A 23,754-nucleotide genomic window follows, 5' to 3' on the forward strand; every position below is an offset into this window, starting at 1 on the left:
GTGTTTTATATCCGAATGACTGCTGGCCCTCTCTTTCATTTTTTTGTACATGTGAGCCTTGTGAGCAAGAGCATCTGGAAGAGCAGATACAGTGGAATGGGGCTAAGAAAGAAGTTTTACCTTGGGGGTGAAAGAACTTCCAACAATGAGAACTTTGTGGGATTTCATAGGTTACATGAAAGGCAGAGAAAACTTTTCCGTTGGGAGAATGCCATCAGAACTATAGGACCAGCTGGCAAAAGTGGGGTAGAGATTAACAGAGTAGAGGTTGGAACAGACATGTAGAAGGTTGCTTGCAATTCTGGGATATTCGTATTCTGTAAATACATGGCCAGGGGAGTAGTTCTCCCTTCAGATCTCACACACACACACACAGACACACACACACACTCACTCATTGATTCATTGATGTTTTGAAACTGTAAGCATCCCCATAGAGAGTAGTTCTCCCTTCAGATCACACACACACACACACACACCACACACACACACCACACACACACACACACACACACACACACACTCATTGATTCATTGATGTTCTGAAACTGTAAGCATCCCCATAGAGATCAGGTCCATGCTCAAGAAAGTGGAGGTCAATGGTAGGTGCTCAAGAGAATTTTGCTTATAGGTAAGTAGCTGACTTGTTTGTTAGAAGAACAGGAACCCTGGAAGAAAGGCGACATCTCAGTAGGTGGAGGAGGGGCAGGAAAGAAGACAGAAAATAACCAGAAGGCAAAGCTTACCTTTTGGCCTCGTTCAAACACTGTGCAGTGGACCCCAGGAATCTAGTTCTGGAGCAAGTCCATAAAGTAAGTCTTCAAAAGTTTGCACAAAAGATTCTTAAGTAAGCTCATAAATGTGACACCAAGCAAATACTTGGCAGAATTCAGCCAAATCATAAAAGGAGTTGCTGGGACCATGAAGCACTGTTACCTGTGCTGGCAAAAGCTAGGGTGCAGGCCTTCACCACTCCTAATTAGGGATCAGGTAAGCGACAGAGATTTTGAGTTTTATTTACATTTGGTCCTGGGCCAGTTCTTTCTGGTCTCTGGACTCTTGTCATAAAGGGGAACCAATGTAAAGTAGGACAAGACCAAAGAAAACATGTGAGTTTTTATTGTAGAAATGCGAACTTTTTTATGGCAGAATTAGGCCTGATGTGACCATATCATTGCTGGGAAAGTTGGGTACTGGGAAAACGTTCCTAGTCATGGACCGTTCTTGAAATTATCCTTACCGTGTTCTCTCAGTGATTTTTATCTTTAATTAAATCACCAGAATCCTCTGTTCAGGCTGATCAGAAAGCGTCGCCACCAGCCGAAGCCGATTTGGAGGATTCCTTGGCCTGAAAAAAAAGTAACAACACATGTGTTAGTTTGCTAGTGACTCCTTAAGAGAGTACTACAACCTGAGCGGCTGAAACAACAGAAACTTGTTGTCTAACAGGTGAGCACCCCAGCTGTCTAGATCAAGGTGTCAGCAGGCTTGCTTCCTTCTGAGGGGTATCAGGGAGAATCTGTTCTATGCCTCTTATCTAACTTCTGCTGGTTTGCTGGCAATCTCTGGCTTTCATTCCTTGGCTTATAGAAACATCATTTTGGTCTCTGGCTTCATCTTACCAGACATTTTACCTGTTTGTGCCTATGTCTAAATTCTTTTTCTTATAAGGACACTGCCATATTTGATTCAGGCCCACACTAAGGATTTTATTTTCATTTGATTAACTTGGTAAAAATCCCCTTCTCTGAATAAGGTCACATTCTAAGCCCTGAGCTTTAGCACTTCAAAATAGGAATTTGGTGGAGGAGTACAATTTAACCCAAAATAAACTGATTTCCAAACCAGGAGGGACAGGAGTTCTTGTAAATTTAATTTTCTTTAAGGACTCAAGAATAAGAGAATCTTCAAAGCTTTGGTGAAGACCGTGATTCCAGCTCTTCAGAAGGACCACTTCAAATAATTTATTTATGCATGTTGATATGCTTGCTATTCATTCTCCTCTGCATAAGCACTCATTTGAGAGATTTAAAGTACCAAGAAAAACAGAAGTCAACTTGCTCCTTTCTAATAATAAGAGCCACATAATTCACCATGTTTCACTTTCCACTTCAGGTGCTAGAAATCTCAGAGCATGATGGTCAGCCATGGGTTCCTCATTTATTTCTCCTTCTTGGTGGGACCTGGTTTTCTGCTCAGTTTCTTTGTTTTTTTCCCTTGGTCTTTGCATGTCTCTGCCCAGTTTCTTCACAGCCATTGTGGAGAAGTGTGGTATGCATTTCGATGGCACAAAAAGACTGACTTCCAGGGTCACTGCTGAAGTTTCAGACCCAGTTCCTAAAGCTATTGTCCATCATGATCTTCTGGGGTTTGTCCTGAGCACTCCTACATTACTTGTTAGCCTTAAGTCTCAGCTTCCACATCTTTGCTGGCCAGAGCTTTTGCAAACAGTGGCTTATGGAGTTCCTACCATGACACAGCGGGTTAAGAATCTGACTGCAGCAGCCCTGGTTGCTGTGGAGGTGCGGGTTTGACCCCCAGCCCAGCACAGTAGGTTAAAGAATTTGGTATTGCCATATCTGCGGAGTAGGTCACAGCTGTGGCTCAGATGCAGTCCCTGGCCTGGGAACTTCCATATATGGTTGGTGTGCCCATAAAAAAAGAAAATAGTGGTTTAACCCTGCTTAGGACATGTAACTACTCACTCCCTTGAGTCAGATATTTAAAAAAATACCAGAGCATCTCCATTTTAAGGCTGTACCCACAGCATATGGAAATTCCCAGGCTAGGGGTTGAATTGGAGCTATAGCTGCCAGCTTACGCCACAGCTACAGCAACATGGGATCCGAGTGGTATCTGTGACCTACACCACAGCTCACAGCAATGCTGGATCCTTAACCCACTGAGCGAGGACAGGGATCAAACCTGTATCCTCATGAATCCTAGTCAGGTTCATTAACCACTGAGCCATGAAGGGAACTTCCCCCGAAGCATCTCCTTTGTATGATAAACAACAAAGAAGTTGTAGAAGGTCTTTATTTGTGATTAAACAGTCCTTGGGGAAGATAGCTGTCATTTTTCCCATAGGAGGAATCTGAACTAGGAGGAACACACACACACACACACACACATTCATACACAAACCACCAGCAGCAAACTATTAATTTATATTTCAGTGTTCATTTTTGTTGCTTCATATCACATTAAGGACTTTAAAATATTTGGCTAAAATATTTTATTTGTGAATATACCTTATTAGGCATCCAAAACTGGGATGTCCTCAAGAGTCTCACGTGGGGTTTGGTATAATGTATAATGTAACACAGTAATAATCATAATTCTAATGTACTTTTAAAATAAAGTAATTTTTTAAAGTTTTCATGGAAGAATCAATATATAAATATAGCCAGGAAAATTACAATAAATAATATCTTCCCAGGTAGTAAAACTTAAAAAAAAAAAAGTTGTCTGTAAATAAAATAGTGTGGTCTTGACCCAGATATAGGAAAATGAACAGTGGAGCAGAATTAAAAGCTTTGCAAAATAGATCCAAGGAAATATGAAAAGTTAATGTGGTATTTTGTTTCAGTGGATAAAGAATGTTACATAAGAAATGATTGTGGGAGTTCCCGTCGTGGCGCAGTGGTTAACGAATCCGACTAGGAACCATGAGGTTGCGGGTTCGATCCCTGCCCTTGCTCAGTGGGTTAACGATCCGGCGTTGCCATGAGCTGTGGTGTAGGTTGCAGACGCGGCTCGGATCCTGCGTTGCTGTGGCTCTGGCGTAGGCCAGTGGCTACAGCTCCGATTAGACCCCTAGCCTGGGAACCTCCATATGCCGCGGGAGCGGCCCAAAGAAATAGCAAAAAGACCAAAAAAAAAAAAAAAAAAAGAAAAAAAAAAAGAAATGATTGTGAATCATGGCAAAACTGAAGCAAATCTAGGCCCTTTACCTCATATCCAGACCTATAATCAGATACATTAAATATATCAGAAAAGAGGTCAAGTAGATGCTTAGAAAAGCTGGGGAAAATATCTTATTCAAAGAAAGAAGCTCAGAAGTAAAAACAAGAGCAGATTTTTCTAACCACAATAGGTTAAATATGTATAATGAAAGATATATGTAATAACTATATATGGTGATAGAATACATTAAGTATACACACATATAATATATATTGCATATATTATATAGACATTAAGTATATATATACTTAAGTGTAATACAATTTTTTGTGTTATATATAATTACATATACTTTATATACTACATATAGATAAGTATATGTTTCATATGTAAATTTAATGTATGTGTGTGTATATATATAAAACATGTAGTTTACATATGAGGAGTGTGTTTCAAAAGTAGATAGATGATAGATAAGGAAAAGATTTCCAGACCTCTTGGATGGGAAGAGTTAATACCCCTACAATCTTCAGAGTTTTACAAATTGATAAAGAAAGGATACAAACAGAAAAATGGGCACAGTTGGATAGGAACGTCAAAGAGAAATCTAAGCAACCCACACTCATATTAAATGATGCCCACCCTCACTAGTATTCAGAGAAAGGCAGATGAATACAGTAACAAAGTCATATTTTTCACTCATTACATTGTCAAAAATTAAAGTGAGAATACCCAGCGGTGGTTGAGGTTTATGAGAAACTGGCACATTTGTATGTTGCTGCTCAACCAGTGAATTGCTATAACTATAATGTAATCTGCTAACAGCTATTAAAAACCACACTACTTTTCTGATTTGGCAATCCTACTTTGACACCCTCTTCGATAAAAAATAGAAGCATCATATTTAAGGAGGTTAACTGCAGCTTTGTTTTTAGTAGCCAAATATGGCAAATGAAATAACATCCATCAGTAGTTAGGCTTGCACAAAGTATGTAATACCCATCACGTAGAATACTATGCAGTTTCCAAAAGAGAGAGTTAGGTCTCCCAGTCCTAAGGGGATGTCCATTATGCATTGTTTAATGAAAGAAACAAGTTGCCCACTCTCTTAAGTATTTTTATAAAAATAAAAGATACCATAACTACCATTCTGAATCCTTTTATGTGTGAAGAATGGTCTAGCTTTGTCTTCCTTGGCCATAAGGGAGGATGAAGGCTATACCTAATAGATTATATTTAAGAGGTATACAATCCTAAAAGGATTATACGTAATAGGTTGATAGTGGTTACGTTAAGTTTATAAGAAAGCTTTGAGGAGGAGGAAGGGGGCTGGTTATCTCATTTTGTTCTGTCAGTTACAATGAGTTTGTGTTACTTTGCAGTACAAAGAAAATAAAGGAAAATCTAAAAGAACAATATCTTTGGTCTTCTGATGTCCCCTTTTCTCACTCAGCAGTTTATGCACTTATCCTCATCCTGTGCTTTTTATTGGGTTTAGACGTATTTTCAAGATAGAGCAGAGAAAAATGTGAATTTGTTTTCTCATTTAAACCAGAAGCCTAGATTTTGTTTTGGATAATCATTCTGGTAAAACTGCCATTATCTCTCACTTGTGAGGACAGAGTTCCTATAAACATAGATTGCCTACGTGTTCTTAGAGTTGGGCTGGCTTGGCAGTCCTGACAGAGGGTGGAAGAAAGCGATTGCACCAGGAAAAGACCTTTCAAGGACAAAGCAAAATTGAAGCTGGAACAGGGAAAATTTGGTTTTGCCAAATTTGCTTGGAAAAGGAGAGGTGACTTCTGGTCCGGGTCCTGGGCATGGCTTCTGTTCCACTCTGCAAGAATTTTCTCACAAGTTGAAAGGACCTCAAGTTCATTTTCTAACCTATGATGTATGATGGAGAGAAAGTAATATTTTAGAGTAAAGCCTTGGAGTGTGTTGTTGGAATAGCTTATGTAATATGAGAGAGAACCTTTCTCCCTAAATATGTGAAATGCTTTTCCAGTAAAACTGTTCAAGCTTAGAGTTTGTTATTATTGTTTGCATGTTTTGGGGTAGTGTAAAAGTTTTTCCTTGGTTATATTCCATTTAGGTACTCTTTTCCAAATTCATCTTGTTAATAAACAGAGTTTTGAGTTCATCAGGATTTCATATGTATTAGAAAAATATGTATATATATTTAATAGTCTCTGTAATTTAGTCTTTTATCTCCCCATTTTAGTTCTACTTTTTCATATTTGCCTAATTTTCTAAAAGTTTACTCAATTATTGGTTAGTTTCAAAGAATCTTTATTGTATTGTTAATTCTTTGTTTCTAAATTGTACATTTTATGGTTAACTATTATTTCTTTTTCCCACTTTCTACATTCCATTTTCTTTATCCCTCATAAAATAGTTTTTCATTGTTCCTAAATAGACAAATATATTTATTTTATTATTTATTTATTTATTTTTTTTTTGAAATCCTAACATGCATATTTATTATACTTTAACAATTGCTCTACCAAATGTCAAAAGTATATTTATCTCTCTTGGAAATAACCACATCTGAATAGACATGCAAATAGTCTATTTACAACTATTTAGCCTCATGTTATAATACTATATAAATAAACTCCATGAATACAGTAAGTAGTACTTAGATTACTTTTTTAAAAAAAATGCTTTTTAAAAAAAACTTTTACACCTTGTAAGACTTTTAATTGTATTTTTAAATATAATTAAAAGATTACTTTTTAAAAAAACTTTTAGATTACTTTTTTAAAAAAAATTTTACACCTTGTAAGACTTTTAATTGTATTTTTAAATATAATTAAAAGATTACTTTTTTAAAAAAAATTTTACACCTTGTAAGACTTTTATTTATATTTTTAATAAAGATCCAAAGCTTCTTTAATAAAGAGAAACCTAAGCTGTTATTCTTTTTTTAACTTGTAGAGATATTTTATTTTATTTTTATTACTCAAATGAATTTATCACGTCTGTAGTTGTATAATGACCATAACAATCCAATTTCACAGGACTTCCATCCCACAACCCAAGCACGTCCCCTGACCCCCCAACTGTCTCCAGAGACCATAAGTTTTTCAATGTCTGTGAGTTAGCGTCTGTTCTGCAAAGAAGTTCAGTTGTCCTTTTTTCAGATTCCACATGTCAGTGAAGGCATTTGATGTTAGTGTCTCATTGTATGGCTGACTTCACTTAGCATGATAATTTTTAGGTCCATCCATTTTGCTAAAAATGCTGGCATTTCGTTCATTTTAATGGCTGAGTAATATTCCATTGTGTATGTGTACCACATCTTGATCCACTCCTCTGTCGATGGACATTTAGTTTGCTTCCATGTCTTGGCTATTGCAAATAGTGCTGCAATGAATATCGGAGTACATGTGTCTTTGCGAGCCATAGTTTTCTCTGGATAGATGCCCAGGAGTGGGATTGCTGGATCAAATGGTAGTTCTATTTTGAGATTTCTGAGGAATCTCCATTCTGTTTTCCACAGTGGTTGCACCAATTTACATTCCCACCAACAGTGTACTAGGGTTCCTTTTTCTCCACACCCTCTCCAGCACTTCTTGTTTGTAGACTTTTGGATGATGGCCATTCTGGCTGGTGTAAGGTGGTATCTCATCATGGTTTTGATTTGCATTTCTCTAATAATGAGTGATGTTGAACATCTTTTCATGTGTTTTTTGGCCATGTGTATGTCTTCTTTGGAGAACTGTCTGTTTAGATCTTCTGCCCATTTTTTGATGAGGTTGTTTGTTTTTTTGGTATTGAGCTGTAGAAGGTATTTATAAATTTTGGAGATTAATTCATCGTCAGTTGGTTTGTTTGCAAAGATTTTCTCCCATTCTGTGGGTTGTCTTTTCATTTTGTTGAGGGTTTCCTTTGCTGTGCAGAAACTTTGAAGTTTGATTAGGTCCCATTTGTTTATTTTTGGTTTTATTGTCATTACTCGAAGAGGTGGATCTGAGAAGATGTTGCTGTTGTTTATGTCAGAGAGTGTTTGGCCTATGTTTTCCTCTAAGAGTTTTATAGTTTCTGGTTTTATATCTAGGTCTTTAATCCATTTGGAGTTTATTTTTGTGTATGGTGTTAGAGAGTGTTCTAATTTCATTCTTTTCCATGTGGTTGTAGTGTTTTCCCAGCACCACTTATTGTACAAGCTGTCCTTTCTCCATTGTATATTCTTGCCTCCTTTGTCATAGATTAGTTGGCTGTAGGTGCACGGGTTGAATTCTGGGCTATCTATCCTGTTCCACTGATGTATATTTCTGTCTTTGTGCCAGTACCACATAGTTTTGATGATTGTTGCTTTGTAGTATAGTCTGAAGTCCAGGAGCCTGATTCTTCCAGCTCCATTTTTCTTTTTCAGGATGGCTTTGGCTATTCTGGGTCTTTTGTGCTTCCAAACAAACTTTAAAATATTTTGTTTGAGTTCTGTGAAAAATGTCCTTGATAGTTTGATAGGGATTGCATTGAATCTGTATATTGCCTTAAGTAGTATAGTCATTTTGATAGTATTAAAACTCTTCCAATCCATGAGCATAGTAATCTTTCCATCTCTTTGTGTCATCTTTGATTGCTTTCATCAGTGGCTTACAGTTTTCAGAGTACAGGTCTTTTGTTTACTCCTAGGTATTTTATTCTTTTGGATGTAATGGTAAATGGGATTGAATCCCTAATTTCTCTTTCTGCTCTTTCATTGTTAGTGTACAGAAATGCTGTGGATTTCTGTGTATTAATTTTGTATCCTGCGACTTTGCTAAATTCATGGATGAGCTCTAACAGTTTTCTGGTAGAGTCTTTAGGATTCTCTAGGTATAGTATCATGTCATCTGCAAATAGTGACAGTTTTACTTCTTCCTTTCCAATTTGGATTCCTTTTATTTCTTTTATTTCTCTGATTGCTGTGGCTAGGACTTCCGAAACTATGTTGAAGAGTAGTGGCGAGAGTGGACATCCTTGTCTTGTTCCTGATCTCAGCAGGAATTCTTTCAGCTTTTCTCCATTGAGAATGATGTTTGCTGTGGGTTTGTCATATATGGCCTTTATCATGTTGAGGTAGGTTCCCGCTATGCCCACATTCTGAACGGTTTTTATCAGAAATGGTTGTTGGATTTTGTCAAAGGCTTTTTCCGTGTCTATTGAGAGGATCATATGGTTTTTATTTCTCAGTTTGTTAATGTGGTGTATCACACTGATGGATTTGCAGATATTGAAGAACCCTTGCATCCCTGGGATAAATCCCACTTGATCATGATGTACAATCCTTTAATGTATTGTTGGATGTTGTTTGCTAATATTTTGTTGAGGATTTTTGCATTGATGTTCATCAGTGAAATTGGCCTGTAGTTTTCTTTTTTTGTGGTATCTTTGTCTGGTTTTGGTATCAGGGTGATGGCCTCCTAGAATGAGTTTGTAAGTATCCCTTCCTCTGCAGTTTTTTGAAATAGTTTCAGAAGGATAGGTGTTAACTCTTCTATAAATGTTTGTTAGAATTCGCCTGTGAAGCCATCTGGTCCTGGACTTTTGTTTGTTGGAAGTTTTTAATCACAGTTTCAATTTCACTTCTTGTAATGGGTCCATTCATCTTTTCTATTTCATCTTGGTTTAGTCTAGGAAGATTGTACTTTTCTAAGAATTTGTCCATTTCTTCTAGGTTTTCCATTTTATTGGCATATAGTTGCATATAGTAGTCTCTTATGATCCTTCGTATTTCTGTGATGTCCGTTGTTACTTCTCCTTTTTCATTTCTAATTTTATTGATTTGAGTCCTCTCTCTTTTTTCATTGATAATTCTGGCTAATGGTTTATCAATTTTGTTGATCTTTTCAAAGAACCAGTTTTTGTTTCATTGATCTTTTCTATGCTTTTCTTTGTTTCTATTTCATTGATTTCTGCTCTGATCTTTATGATTTCTTTCCTTCTATTAACTTTAGGTTTTGTCTGTTCTTCTCTCTCGAGCTGCTTTAGATGTAAAGTTTGTTTATTTGAGATTTTTTCTTGTTTCCTGAGGTGGGCTTGTATTGCTATAAACTTTCCTCTTAGGACAGCTTTTGCTGCATCCCATAGGTTGTGGAGTATTGTATCTTCGTTGTCATTTGCTGCCAGGTATTTTTTAATTTCCTCTTTGATTTCTTCAGTGATCCATTGGTTGTTTAGTAGCATGTTGTTGAGTCTCCACGTGTTTGTGTTTTTTGCAGTTTTTTTCTTGTTGTTGATTTCCAGTCATATAGCGTTGTGGTTGGAAAAGATGCTTGATATGATTTCAATTTTCTTAAAGTTACCAAGGTTGGATTTGTAGCCCAGGATGTGATCAATCTTAGAGAATGTTCCATGTGCACTTGGGAAGAAGGTGTATTCTGTTGCTTTTGGATGGAATGTCCTATAAATATCTATTAAGTCCATCTGGTTTAATGCGTCATTCAGGGCCTGTGTTTCCTTATTGATTTTCTGTCTGCTTGATCTGTCCATTGCTGTAGTTGGGGTGTTAAAGTCCCCCATTATGATTATGTTATTGTCGATTTCTCCTTTTAAGGTTGTTAGCAGTTGCCTCATATATTGTGGTTAACCTGTGCTGGGTGCGTAGATATTTAAAATTGTTACATAATCTTCTTGGATTGATCCTTTGATCAGTATGTAATGTCCTTCTTTGTCCCTTAAAATATTCTTCATTATAAAGTCTATTTTGTCTGATGTGAGTATTGCTACTCCAGCTTTCTTTTGATCCCCGTTTGCATGAAATATTTTCTTCCATCCTCTCACTTTCAATTTGTATGTGTCCCTAGAAGTGAAGTGGGTCTCTTGAAGACAGAATATATATGGGTCTTGTTTTTGTATCCATTCAGCATATGTCTTTGTCTTTTGGCTGGGGCGTTTAGTCCATTCACATTTAAGGTAATTATTGATATATATGTTCCTATTGCCATTTTATTAATTACTTTGGATTTGTTTTTGCTGCTCTTTTTCCTTTCCTTACTCTCTTGTTCTTTTATGCCTAGAGAAGTTCCTTTAGTATTTGTTGTAAGGCTGGTTTAGTGTTGCTGAATTCTCTCAGCTTTTGCTTATCTGTGAAGGTTTTGATTTCTCCTTCAAATCTGAAGGAGAGCCTTGCTGGGTAGAGTAATCTTGGTTGGAGGTTTTTTTCCTTTCATCACGTTGAGTATATCATGCCACTCCCTTCTGGCCTGCAGAGTTCTGTTGAAAAATCTGCCAATAACCTTATTGGTGTTCCCTTGTATGTTATTTGTTTCTTTTCCCTAGCTGCTTTCAAGATTTTCTCTTTGTCTTTAATTTTGGTCAGTTTGATTAGTATGTGTCTTGGGGTGTTCCTCCTTGGGTTTATTTTATATGGTACTCGTTGTGCTTCCTGGATTTGAGTGAGTGGTTCCTTTCCCATGTGAGGGAAGTTTTCAGCTATTATCTCTTGGAATATTTTTTCTGTCTCCTCCTCTCTCTCCTTCTGGCACCCCTATAATACGGATGCTGGTGCGTTTCACGTTGTCCCAGAGTTCTCTGAGACTCTCTTCATTTCTTTTCAGTCTTTTTTCTCTTTTCTGTTCTGCATCCATAATTTCCACTAATCTGTCCTCCACCTCGCTTATTCGTTCTTCTGCCTCCTGTATTCTTCTGTTAGCTGCTTCTAGTGAATTTTTTATTTCAGTTATTGTATTTTGCATCTATTCTTGTTTGATATCTTGTATCTCTTTGGTCAGTGTTTCCTGTAAGTTATCCATCTTTGCCTCCAGTTTATTTCCAATGTCTTGCATCATCTTAAGTATCAACAGTCTAAAGTCTTTTTCCTGGAGGCTGAGAATCTCCTCATGGATTAGCTGTTTTTCTGGGGTTTTTTCTTTCTCCCTCATCTGAGTTATAGTCCTCTGTCTTCTCATTTTTATAGGTTTTTGGTGTGGTGACCTTCTTACAGATAATAGGGTTGTAGCCTCTCTTACTTCTGGTGTCTGCTCCCCTTGTGGCTGAAGTTGGTATGGGGGCTTGCTGTAGGCTTCCTGATGGGAGGGGCTGATGCCTGCCCCCTGGTAGGTGGAGCTGATTCTAATCCCTCTGGTGGGTGGGGCTTAGTCTCTGGATGGGATTAGAGGCAGCTGTGTGCCTGGGGGGTTTTCAGGTAGCCTGTTTACTAAGGGGCGTGGCTATGATCCCACCTGGATTTTTGTTTGCCCCTGGGCTTCTCAGCACTGTCTGATGGGTGTGGCCAGATTTTTCCAAAATGGCCACCTCCAGAGAAAGTCATGCTGCTGAATATTCCTGAGAGCTTTGCTTTCAATGTCTTTCCCTAACAACAAGCCACATTCACCCGTTTTCCCAGGATGTCCTCCAAGAACTGCAGTCAGGTTTGACCCAGATTCCTATGGATACTTTGCTATGCCCTGGGACCCAGTGCATGTGAAAATCTGTGTGCGCCTTTTAAGAATGGTGTCTCCATTTCCCCCAGTCCTGTGGACCTCCTGCGCCTCAAGCCCCACTGGCCTTCAATGCCAGATGCTCCAGGGGCTCTTTCTCCCAGTGCCAGATCCCCACACGTGAGAGTTTGTTGTGGGGCTCAGAACTCTCACTCCTGTAGGTGAGTCTCTATGAACAAGGTAGTTTCCAGTCTGAAGGGCTTCCTACCCGGGAGGTATGGAGTTGTTTATATCATGAAGTCACCACGCCTACCTCTTGATGTGGCCTCCTTTCTCTTCTGGAGCAAGATGTCTTTTTTAAGGTTTCCAGTCCATTTGGGTGAAGGTTGCTCAGGCTTTAGTTGTTTTTAGGAGAGAAGTTGAGCTTCAGTCCTACTATTCTGCCATCTTAATCCCATCTCCCCCTAAGCTGTTACTCTTACATTGCCTAGTATCTCAGTTTCTCACCACACCTTTTTTTTTTCCTTTTCCTTTGTATTGGTCTAGTTTGACTTCTTTGTAGGGTGCCTAACCATGGATATGTAGGCCCAACTATGGGGCTAGAGCCATCTGTGGATTTTGGTATCTGAGTGGGTCTTGGAACCAGTCCCTCAGAGATATAGAGGAAGACTGTATACTCAGATGCTTTGACTATGATAAATGATATTTATTTTACATTGCATATAAATAAAAAGTCAACCATATGATATCACTTATAACTGGGATCTAATATCCAGCACAAATGAACATCTCCACAGAAAAGAAAATCATGGACTTGGAAAATAGACTTGTGGCTGCCTGATGGGAGAGGGAGGGAGTGGGAGGGATCGGGAGCTTGGGCTTATCAGACACAACTTAGAATGGATTTACAAGGAGATCTTGCTGGGTAGCATTGAGAACTATGTCTAGATACTCATATTGCAACAGAACAAGGGGTGGGGGAAGAAAATGTATACATGTAAGGATAACTTGATCCCCTTGCTGTACAGTGGAGAAAAAATAAATTATAAAAAATAAATAAATAAATAAAAAGTCAAGTAGATACGATTTGGGGGTTCATACTGTTTCCCCTCACTCTTTTCAGAGGCATTTTCAATATTTCCCATCAGCTTTACAAAAGGCTGTTTTGCATTCTTTGGTAGGGAACAATGTTTTGTTTATTTACTTTCTTCAGTTCTTCTTATAGAATACTTTCATTGTCCTGGAAAAAGGATATGTCTAGACAAAGATTTCTTTTCATGAATTTTCCTTATTAACATCTCCCACTGTGTTGTCTTAGGTCTTTTTCAAATAAAGAAAGTTTCTTTTTGTTATATACTTGATTATTGTTTCTGTCTGCTATATGCTGAAATTTGTGCCCCCCCCCCAACCAAATTCATATACTGAAGACTAATCCCAATGTAACGGTACCGGAAATGGAGATAACTGATTCATCATGATGGAGCCTTCCTGAATGGGACTAGTGCCTTTGTGAGATGAGCCTAGAGAGAGCTTACTTTCTCTCTCTGCCAGCTCTCTGCCTTGCGAGGAAACGAGGAGAAGACAAGGTGGCCATCTGCAAACCAAGAAGTGGGTCCTCACCAGACCCAGGATCTACCAGTACCTTGATCTTGAACTTCTCAGCCTAGAAAACTGTGAGAAATAAATTGTCATTTAAGCCATGCTTTGGTGACCAGTTATGGCAGCCTGAGCTGGCTAAGACACTGCCTACTTGCTATATTTTCTTAATTTCTGTAAGCCTGTTTCCTCATCTATAAAAGGGGAAAAGTAATACCTACCTCACAGGATTGTTCAGAGAATTAGTCATAATAAGGTATGTAATGAGCCCAGTCCTGTGCCACAGTAATAAATCATATGGCCACATTAATAATACAGTGGAAAAGTGTGACAGGCAAATTCTTAAAGGAGTACTTACTGATTGTATTTCAAATATTTTCTTCTCCTAAATTCAGTCACATTTTGCGTTCTTAAACAACAACAGAAAACAACATAGCAAAGGAATGGGCACACAGTATACCTCAATAAACAGCACTTCTTTTCTTCCCTGCTCTTCTGCGCTTGAATTCATACATTGTCTTTTTAGCCTCTGCTTCATATATGTCATCATGCCTCTGCTTCATATATGTCATCTGCTTCATATATGTCATCTTATTTACACTGCTCTCTTTTCTCCATGTGATGCCACGTTCCAGTTTTATCTTTTGTGGTATTAATTCAGTTTGCATACAATGTATTTTTTAATTTGGACATCACATTAAAAAAAAGCAACACCTCTGGACCATCATTTTTCTTCTCTTTTTTGTGACCTTAAAGTCTTCCCCTCAGAGCAGTATTTGATTTCAGAAGCAAAGGTGCTCTTGCAGCTGCTAAGTACACAGGGAGTTTCTTAACATTGTTTCTTTTAGCTATTTTGCTTCATAAGGAGATTTCTCCTTAGTGCATTTCTTATTTATAACCCCTCTTTTCTACTTGCAGCTTTCAAATCAATAGCTTTTATTTTAATACAACTTATGTGTTGCTTCCCACAGCACACCAGGCTACAAGAGTGGGCTGAGGATGGAAAGGCAGTTGGATATTTTCTTTTGGAGTTTTATTTTTCAGTGCTGACAGAAGAAATTTAAACTCTCATGATGTGAAATATACAGTATGGTTTGTCGATAATTTCTGTGTGATATGGAGCCTATGATAGTTGTCTTTGGCCAATATATTTTATTTATTTATTTATTTGCTTTTTAGGGCCACAACTGTAGCATATGGAAGTTCCCAGACTAGGGGTTGAATCAGAGCTACTGCTGCTGGCCTACACCAGAGCCACAGCAACATGGATCAGAGCCATGTCTGTGACCTGCACCACAGCTCATGGCAACGCCGGTTCCTTAACCCAATGAGCAAGGCCAGGGATGGAACCCACATCCTCATGGATTCTAGTTGACTGCTGAGCCACAAAGGGAACTCTGTCTTTGGCCAATTTAGACCAAGAGATGCTCTGCTACCAGCAGAGATTTTTCTCTATTGCATCAAACTACTAAGTACTTAATGTCAAAAGTCTACCCAAGCCTAGAATATATGTTCAAAGGAACTTGGGCTCAAAAAATTACCTGAGGAGTTCCCATCATGGCTCAGTGGCCTTGCTCAGTGGTTTAAGGATCCTACATTTCCGTGAGCTATGGTGTAGGTCGCAGACACAGCTCAGATCCCCTGTTGCTGTGGCTGTGGCATAGGCTGGCAGCTGTAGCTTTGATTGGACCCCTAGCCTGGGAACCTCCATATGCTGCATGCGTGGCCCTAAAAAGACAAAAAAAATTGCATGGATTATCTATATACAACATTGTGTGATATTATTTATATTACCTGTAGACTCTTAGAAGGAGTCAAAATACAATACAAAACAGATATGTCCTGGTTTCTCAGAGTTGTAATTACAAAGCTGGTAGATATTTCAGAAACTTCATCTATATGATAGACTTTGGGATACCTTTTTGTTAGTTATTGATGCTATTAATGGGTAAAGGGACATGATTTCTTTTCCTGAGTATTGAAAGGAAATTCTTGAGCTTGAAAGTGTTTTATTTTAATTAGAGAGAGAATGGACAGCAATGTCTTCTGAGAAGAGTTGGAATTCATTGAGTGTTTGGTCTGAGAAGACAAGCTATAGATTTCAAGGAGACCAAGTCAAAGGCTTGAAGCTTGCCCTACCTTGGTTGTCTGTGGTGCTTTTATACCACAGAATTGGAAAATGACTTTTATATAAAGTCCTTTTTTAAAGGATACCATTTCTGCCTAGGTTAATTCATCTTCTGTATTGCCAAGAATGTGGGTTCTGTGGCAGAAACTCATACCTGGCATTTGTGACCATCCAGCATCACACCAGGCTTTGCATAAATGGGAACTCAGGGTAGCTCTGGCACTGAGCATGAGAAGAATGTTTGATGCCTAGAGATGTGGCTCCAAGGGATAACAACATGGTAAGAAGGAAACTATTAGCCACTTACTGGGGGGGGGGGCATCTCTGTGTGAGGCACTTAGATCGATGTTAACCCATTTAATTATTCCAGGTATCCTGGCAGACAGGTATTGCCGTTCCTTTTTTTATAAATGAGGGAACAAACCAAGGGGGTTTGGTGCAATAGCCCGGACTGGTGCTAGTAGGCCAGGTCCCTAATCCCAGATCTGCCACTTAATGGTTGAATGGCCTTGGAAAAGTTGCTTATTCTGTCACCATTGGACTCGGCCCTGGTGATGTCAAGTCCCTTCCAGCGCTGATACCCATGGCTTAGTCTATTCCACTGCTCGCTAGTCTATTCTGCACACAGGCCAGAGACACTGCTGGCAGACATTGCATTTTCCTTCACATTTATGTGAATGTGGTTTACAAATATACTCATTCTTTGAGTATGCCAACTGCTCTTTTCAGAATGTGCCAGAGCCTGATACCCCACCAGAAGCTGGCTCAGAAAATGCTCCAGAGGCTGTTCATGGCTGGCTTGGAAACCCACCCTGTGAAATAAGCCAAAGAAAGATGCCAACTCACTCTGCAGGGGAGAGAAGGCCCCATATAGAGTGGGACACAGGCATCCTGTGCTACTCATTCTTTAGGACCAAAGATAATTATCAACATGCCATTTTTGGTGCCAACCATGGGCACTGGAGTTACTAATCATTAACACTGTGAATGCAGCCTTCAGATTATTACCCGGAGGGATTAAGAGCAGCCAATATAGCCACAAATGCCCACTGTGTAGCTCACGCTGCGGCAGGAGCCTCTAGGTCCTTAGAGAAAGGGCCAGCCTCCTCCCTTCACTGAGGCCTTCCCTAGTCAGGGGGCTTCCTATCGGCACTTTGTGGCCTCCCTGGTATTCACGTAAGATAGCTTGTCTCATTCATCAGCAGAATGTGGATCCTAAAACATCATTCTTAGTAGCTATCAGGGCCCTGAGGACTATTTCCCAGGAACTAGTTTGTGAGCCCGAGATTTATCTATTCACGCTTCAAATGTTCAATATACTCAAATGTAAGCTTTGGTAGAGGACATATTTGTATGATAGGTTCAAAGAGCTCTATTAACTCTCTGATGAAGCTGTTTATTTGTTTACTTTAAAAAAATGTAAGGAAGAACAAACGCTTGGAAGAGTTTTAATCGTGTGCTAATCCCACCATTGCTAGTGTTTACCCTAGTGGATCAAATGAGACTGTTAATCAGGATTTCTCACCCATTTATTCTTATGTAATGGAGGTTATGAGAACCTTTCTGTGGACATTCATGTAAGGAAAAATACATGCAAATATCTGCATTTCCCACGTGCCTTCCTGACAGCAAATTTGCAGGGCACTTGTAAAATAATCTTATAGGAGTCATAATAAAAATGGCAATATGTGGCTTAGAGTTTTTAGAGTAAAATAGTCTGTTCATGCTTGCTTTTGAAAATAAGATGCTTTCTAAGATAAATAAGCAAGGTAGAAGTGTTAACATTTCAAGCACAAAAACCCTCTTAACTTTGTGTCCATCACCTGTGTCTTATTGGTACCTTCTCCTATGCTACAGAGATGCTGTCCAGGAGTCCTAGTTCCACTGATCAAGGGGCCTGATGAATTTCCCAAGTGCAAATATCAACAGTTAATAAATCAATTTTCTCTTTAATGGGATAGAAGAGGTAATATTTCCGGTGGAGTAGTAAAACCTGGGAAAAGGCATTATCCAAACTCCCTCCTACGTGCTCGTCAAGACAAAGTTTACTCTGAGTCTTTTGTGTGTGTGTGAAAAATAGGCATGGACTGTGTTGTTTTTGCAATTTAATATCCATTTCAGTTCACATTTATGGCAGAAAGAACTATAAAGCTGCAAATAAAAAACGTTCAAAAGCAAAACATATCCAATCTCCATATCCCTCTATAAAAGTCTGGAATTCTCGTCAGGCATTCTTTAGAAATGCTATCTAGACTTCAAAGTATCCTTTCAATCCTCCCGTTGAATGCTAACCTCAGCTTTCAGCCTGCCCTCATTTCCGATGTGACAGCAACCCTACACCCCTATCTCGACAGGAAGATGGCCTCACTGCCAGGGCCCTCTTCCTCCCCCACCTCAGCTGGCCTTTTCTCACCAGCTGGAAAGACTTTATTGTCTTTCAGACAATAGTCAGAACCCATGGTTGTGACATTTTAAATCTCACATATGATTCTTACATATTTACCACCCCATCCCCCGCCCCAGGCTTCCCTTCTCTACCTCTCTGTAGTGACTTTGCCTTCCTGTTATCATTTCAGTAATTAAGACAATTGCTCCCAGGCAAGATTACTTCACCATGTCGGCAGTCAACCAAGGCTGAAAGAGGAAATCTCATTCTATAGTCCAGAAAAGAAAAATAGAGTCTGGCCTTTCAGAATGGAGATGAAATGAATGCAGGGGAGAGGGAAGGGTTGCCACAGTGAAAAGATGACACTTTCCAATTCATGTGCTCTTGGTGTCAAATCCTTGCTCGACTATTTAGAAGTTGTGAGACTTTGGAGAGGTTATTTAACTTTTCTGGGTCTCAGGCTCCCTATAGGCAAAATAAGATGAAAATGTTTTCTTTGTAGGGTTATAGTTAAGATTGGGAATTTGAAGTGTCATGTGTCTTGCTTACCGTTGGTGCTGCTGAAGTTATAGCCCTGGTGGTTGTGGTGGTGGAATTGTTGGAGATGGCATTAATGGAGTTGCTGGTAAGTGGTGCTGTTGGTGATGGTAGAGGTGGTGGAGGCGATGGTGTGGGGGGTGGAAGTGAAGATGGAGGTAAGATTGGTGGTTAGAGTTGCAGGACAGGTGATGGCATAGGTGGTGGTGAATGTGGAGGTATGGTGCTAGACTTGGTGATGATGAAAGTGATCAAGGTGGTGGTGTTATCAGAGCAGTAGTGATGGTGAAGTCCCTAAGTCACACATAGAGGAGCCACACACTTCCAGGGGGAGTTTGACTGCAGACTTCAGTTAGCAGGGGCTAACTGAAAGCAGATTTTCTTTAATTTTCTAGGTAGGTAAGCCTTGAACAATGGTGCAAAGTTAACATGCATAGTGAAAAGTGAAATCAATTTTGGATGCGTGAGATTTAAGTGTGCGTATAATCATATGACATCAGGGAAACTAAAAAAATGTTTTTCAAGGACAGAAAAATCAAAACCATCTGTCTTGAATGTTAAATTCGCATCACTTGATAATGCTAGAGACACAGGCCAACAAGTTATAGAGACATATACCACACACACACACACACACACACACACACACACACACACACACTTTCTTTTGTTCAATTAACAATCTTGGGAAAGAAGGAAATATTATTATTTGTTTTACAGATGAGAAAGCTGAGGCTCAGAAAAGGCAGGAAGTACTGAGGGAATTTCATGGACTTCAGAATGAGATGATCTTGTACTTATCCTAGATTTCCCATGTACCAGTTGTTGACTTTCTCTTTCATCCTCTCCAAACGACACTTTCTTTATCCTTAACAGTAATGGTAATAACTATCTTGCTGGATTGCTGTAAGGAATAAACAAGTTTTTGATCTAATGGCAAGTCATGTAAAAGATCTTAGCATGGTGCTTTTCATATAGAAAGTGTTCAGTGGAAACTTTTATATTCATCCTTCCAGCTATTTATGCTTTTATCTAACTAGGCCAACTCGACTGTATGATAAGTCAGGTCTTAGTCCATGTTAAACCTCCAAGGATTGTATCTGTTGGAAATTTGGGGTTTTAAGGAATAGAAAAGCCTAATCCAAATACACAAAGGGAATTTTTGCTTAATGTAACAGAAAGGTCCAGCTTCAGGCATGGCTGGATCATGGGCTGGATGATGTCTCTATAAGCTGCATCAGTTTATTTTGCCCCTTTTATCATAACTCCCTTTGAGGTGGTTTCTTTCTTGGTCAGACTCCTCTCTAATGATTGTAAGATCAGTATTTTTACATACTTCCACTTTTAAGTTCATCATAAGGAAAAAGTTTTCCCTATAACCATCCAAAGTCCAGGGCCTAATTTCCAGAAAGGAGGATGGGTCCAGTCCAGAACATTTCCCAGTAAGAGCAGTTACTCTGTTCAGTTTCAATCAATTGGTACCTGCCCCTAGAATTGAGGCAGTTCCCCAAAACACATGCACTGGAGGGGAATGAAGCCATTTCCCCAAAGAAAATGAAAGTTATCATGTTATTAGAGGAAGGTTGAAGGTTGAAATTTATGTTCATCTTCTTCAGGCCAGTCTGCAGAACCCTGTCGGGGTCTAGGATCCCAAAATGCTTCCCATTCCCTCTAGAGTTCTGTCAGGGACAGAGCCAACAAAAACCACCTTGTCTGTATCAGTCAAGCTTCTTCAGAGAAACAAAATCAACAGGGTGTGTGTGTGTGTGTGTGTGTGTGTGTGTGTGTGTGTGTGTGGAGAGTGAGGGAGAGGAGATTATTTTAATGAATTGGCTCATGTGATTAAATTCAAAATATTCAGGGTGAATCAGTAGGCTGGAGACTTAGGAAACAGTCCATATTGAAAGTCACGTTTGAAAGCTGCCTGCTGGCAGAATTCCTTCTTGTTCAAGGCTAGGTCAGTCTTTGTTCTAGTCAGTCCTTCAACTGATTGGACGAGGCCCACCACATTAGGGAGGGTAATCTGCTTTTCTCAAAGGCTACTGATTTATTTTTATTTTTAATTTTTGTCCTTTTAGGGCCATACCCATGGCACATGGAGATTCCCAGGCTAGGGGTCAAACCAGAGCTGTAGCTGCTGGCCTATACCACAGCCACAGAAACACCAGATCCAAGCTGCATCTGTGACCTACACCACAGCTCACAGCAATGGTGGATCCTTAACTGATGGAGAGAGGCCAGGGACCAAACCTGTGTCCTCATGGATATTAGCCAGATTCGTTTCTGCTGAGCCACAATAAGAACTCCCTCAAAGGCCACCAGTTTAAATGTTAATCTCATCCAGTGCTAATATCATTTAAATATTTCCTTATGGAAACACCCAGGATAATATTCAATTAAATGTTGGGTACCATGGTTCTGCCAAATTGACACATGCAATTAACCTTCACATTATCTAGTCCTTTGATTCTAGCCAAAGTTAAGGAAAAGTGCTAGAGAAAACCGTTTGCCTCTTTGGTCTAAGCAATGAGAACTAGAAAGATCTCTTTGTCAAAAATTGTTCTCCTGCTTCCTGCCACTTTTGTAAAAATTCTGTCATTTGAGATTCATTCCTTGGGATTTATAAGCATTCATGTTTAAGAGCCCCTATTAAAATTTAATACCCCATGGGGGTTCCATATTGATATTCCCACACTTAGTGGCAAATTATATAATTTAACTATAGTAAAACAGGATAAAAATAAGAAGGCAGTTGTAAGGACGACATGAGATCAAAACTTCATCCAGTTTCTTTATGTTGTAAGCACTCAGTAAATAACCAGTGCTATTTTTTCATTAGCAGTATTATTGTCATGTACAGAATCTAGTACAGTTCTTGCAGAATCTGTGTTAAACAGATTTTCCCATTTTACATCTGAGAACAAACAGAGGCTTAGTGAGCCTTAGGGTAATTTTCCAAAGTCCCACATCTAGTCAGAGATGGAGTCAGAAATTGATGCCTAGTCTTTGACGTCCAGGTCTTGTTACTTTTGTTGTTTTGCTACTTGACTTCTGCACTCTGTAAGCCAACCAATAATTCCCAGGAAGAAGTCCCAGGTTGACTCTTCTCTTGCCGCCAGCACCCAGCACAGAGCCAGCCACGTGGCATGTGGCCTATAAAGTGCTTGTGACATGAACCTATGAAAATAGCTCACACCACTGATGAATAACCTGCCTGAGCCAATTCATGGCTGCCTGAGGGTATTACTGGGATTTACACAGGTGGAAACTGATCTGTTTGCTGAGGACACAAATGACACTAAAGTAACCATGACCCGCAACTGTCCCTGGAGCATCCACTCGGAAGCGGGCAGGCCCGACTTCCTGGGCTTCCGGAAGTGGAGCAGATGGCGCCTGCCTGCAGGGGCAGGCTGACAAAACATTGTGGTTTCTTCCCAGTAACAGTGAGGCTCCTTCTCTGAATCCCTGAGGGAAGCATATTTGTCTGCTCCTTCTGGTGGGGCCAGGCTGGTGTGTTTGGGTTGAGGCTGAAATATATATACCACACGCTTGGCTGGTGAGATGGGGAGGACTGGTGTGGTTGGCATTGGTGCAAGGTCATTTCAGGGTGGTTGAGAAGACGTAACCCGAGTATGGCAGGGCCTGAGTCACTCTGGACTTGGGGAGCTCCCTCTTGGGTGGAGACTGACACCTGAACCCATCTGTGGCTTTGCCCTGGCTGGCCCTGCCCTGCTCTGCCTTGTCCAGCACTGCTCAGCCTGGCCAGGCCAGGTCCCACTGGGTTCCAGCCCAAAGGATTTGAGCCCAATCTGTAGAGCCAGGAGCTCTGAGCAAGGGCAGTGATGTCAGAGAGGGTGGGTGTGGTGTGTGCCCAGCCCCATGCGGCATTTGCTCCTGGAACCCTGCCTCTTAGTGTGTTCCACTGCCTTTATGTGTTGCCCTGTGTGCCTAAGCGTATGTTCTGGGCAGCTATGCATATGTCTGTGTTTTGCTGGCTCATTTGTCTGGGTATGTCATCCCTGGAAAATGAAAACATTATTGACCTTGTTGTAAAATTTGGTTGGTCAAAGAGCATTGATCCTAAGGGGTTTACAAAAATCCCCCTAAGTGCAAGGCCTCCTGTGCAAGCCTTAAACTCAGGGAGTGTGCAGCCAGCCTGGAGTACTTGCTTTCCCAGGAGAACCGAGCTTGCTGCCCAGGAGTGTTTGTGTGGTGCCTTGGATGAGTGCAGTGGAGCCGTGGTCCCTCCTGTGTGGTGGCCTGAGACGGTCGCCTGAGACAGTGGCCTCAGGCAGAGGTTGTGAGGCAGGAGAGTAGTGTGGCCAGGCTTGCCACTTTCTTCAAATGTTTCACCCCTCAAACAAATACAAAAACTTTGTGTGTTTCTTTCATGATATCAGAATTCAAAATGTTTGTCAAGAGGCAAAATGCCACTTTCTGGTTTTATTTCTCCAGAACCGTCCAGGCTCCCAGTGAGGGACTGGGAGTCCCATACATGCTCACCGTGGCTCAACCTGGGGTCTGCTCCTTCTCACATGGTGCCCATTGCTGGCATCTGATCATGCTCCTTGGACGGAGGGTGCGATGAAGTCAGGCAGGCAGAGGAGCCATGGGCGGAATTATTCCAGTTGGGCTAAACCATCGCTCTTGTGGAAACAGGGGGCTTTCCATTTCAGAGGAAGCAACTGGACTGTGAAAGAGAAATGCAGGATTCTCAGGCTAAGAGTCTCTGAGGATTGATTGACTGATTGGTTTTCCTCTGAGGATTAAAAAGGAGAATAGAGGGGAAAGCGAGGTAATTGTGAGGATTCCTTAAAGAGAAGGAGAAG

General features: G+C 40.1%; 1 long non-coding RNA gene across 2 annotated transcripts in view; it reads right to left on the minus strand.

Moving 5' to 3' along the window:
* The window catches only part of LOC106509892, a 479,383-nt gene continuing 456,730 nt past the window's right edge, over positions 1,102-23,754 (minus strand). The window contains exon 6 of one of the 2 annotated variants that reach the window (XR_002342970.1): positions 1,102-1,348. This is a non-coding gene — a long non-coding RNA (uncharacterized LOC106509892). Of the gene's footprint in view, positions 1,349-22,064; positions 23,616-23,754 lie in introns of those variants that run through there. The other variant, XR_002342969.1, reaches the window with a different exon arrangement.

The sequence above is a fragment of the Sus scrofa genome, chromosome 3 (assembly GCF_000003025.6).
Source record: "Sus scrofa isolate TJ Tabasco breed Duroc chromosome 3, Sscrofa11.1, whole genome shotgun sequence".
Lineage (NCBI taxonomy): Eukaryota > Metazoa > Chordata > Mammalia > Artiodactyla > Suidae > Sus > Sus scrofa.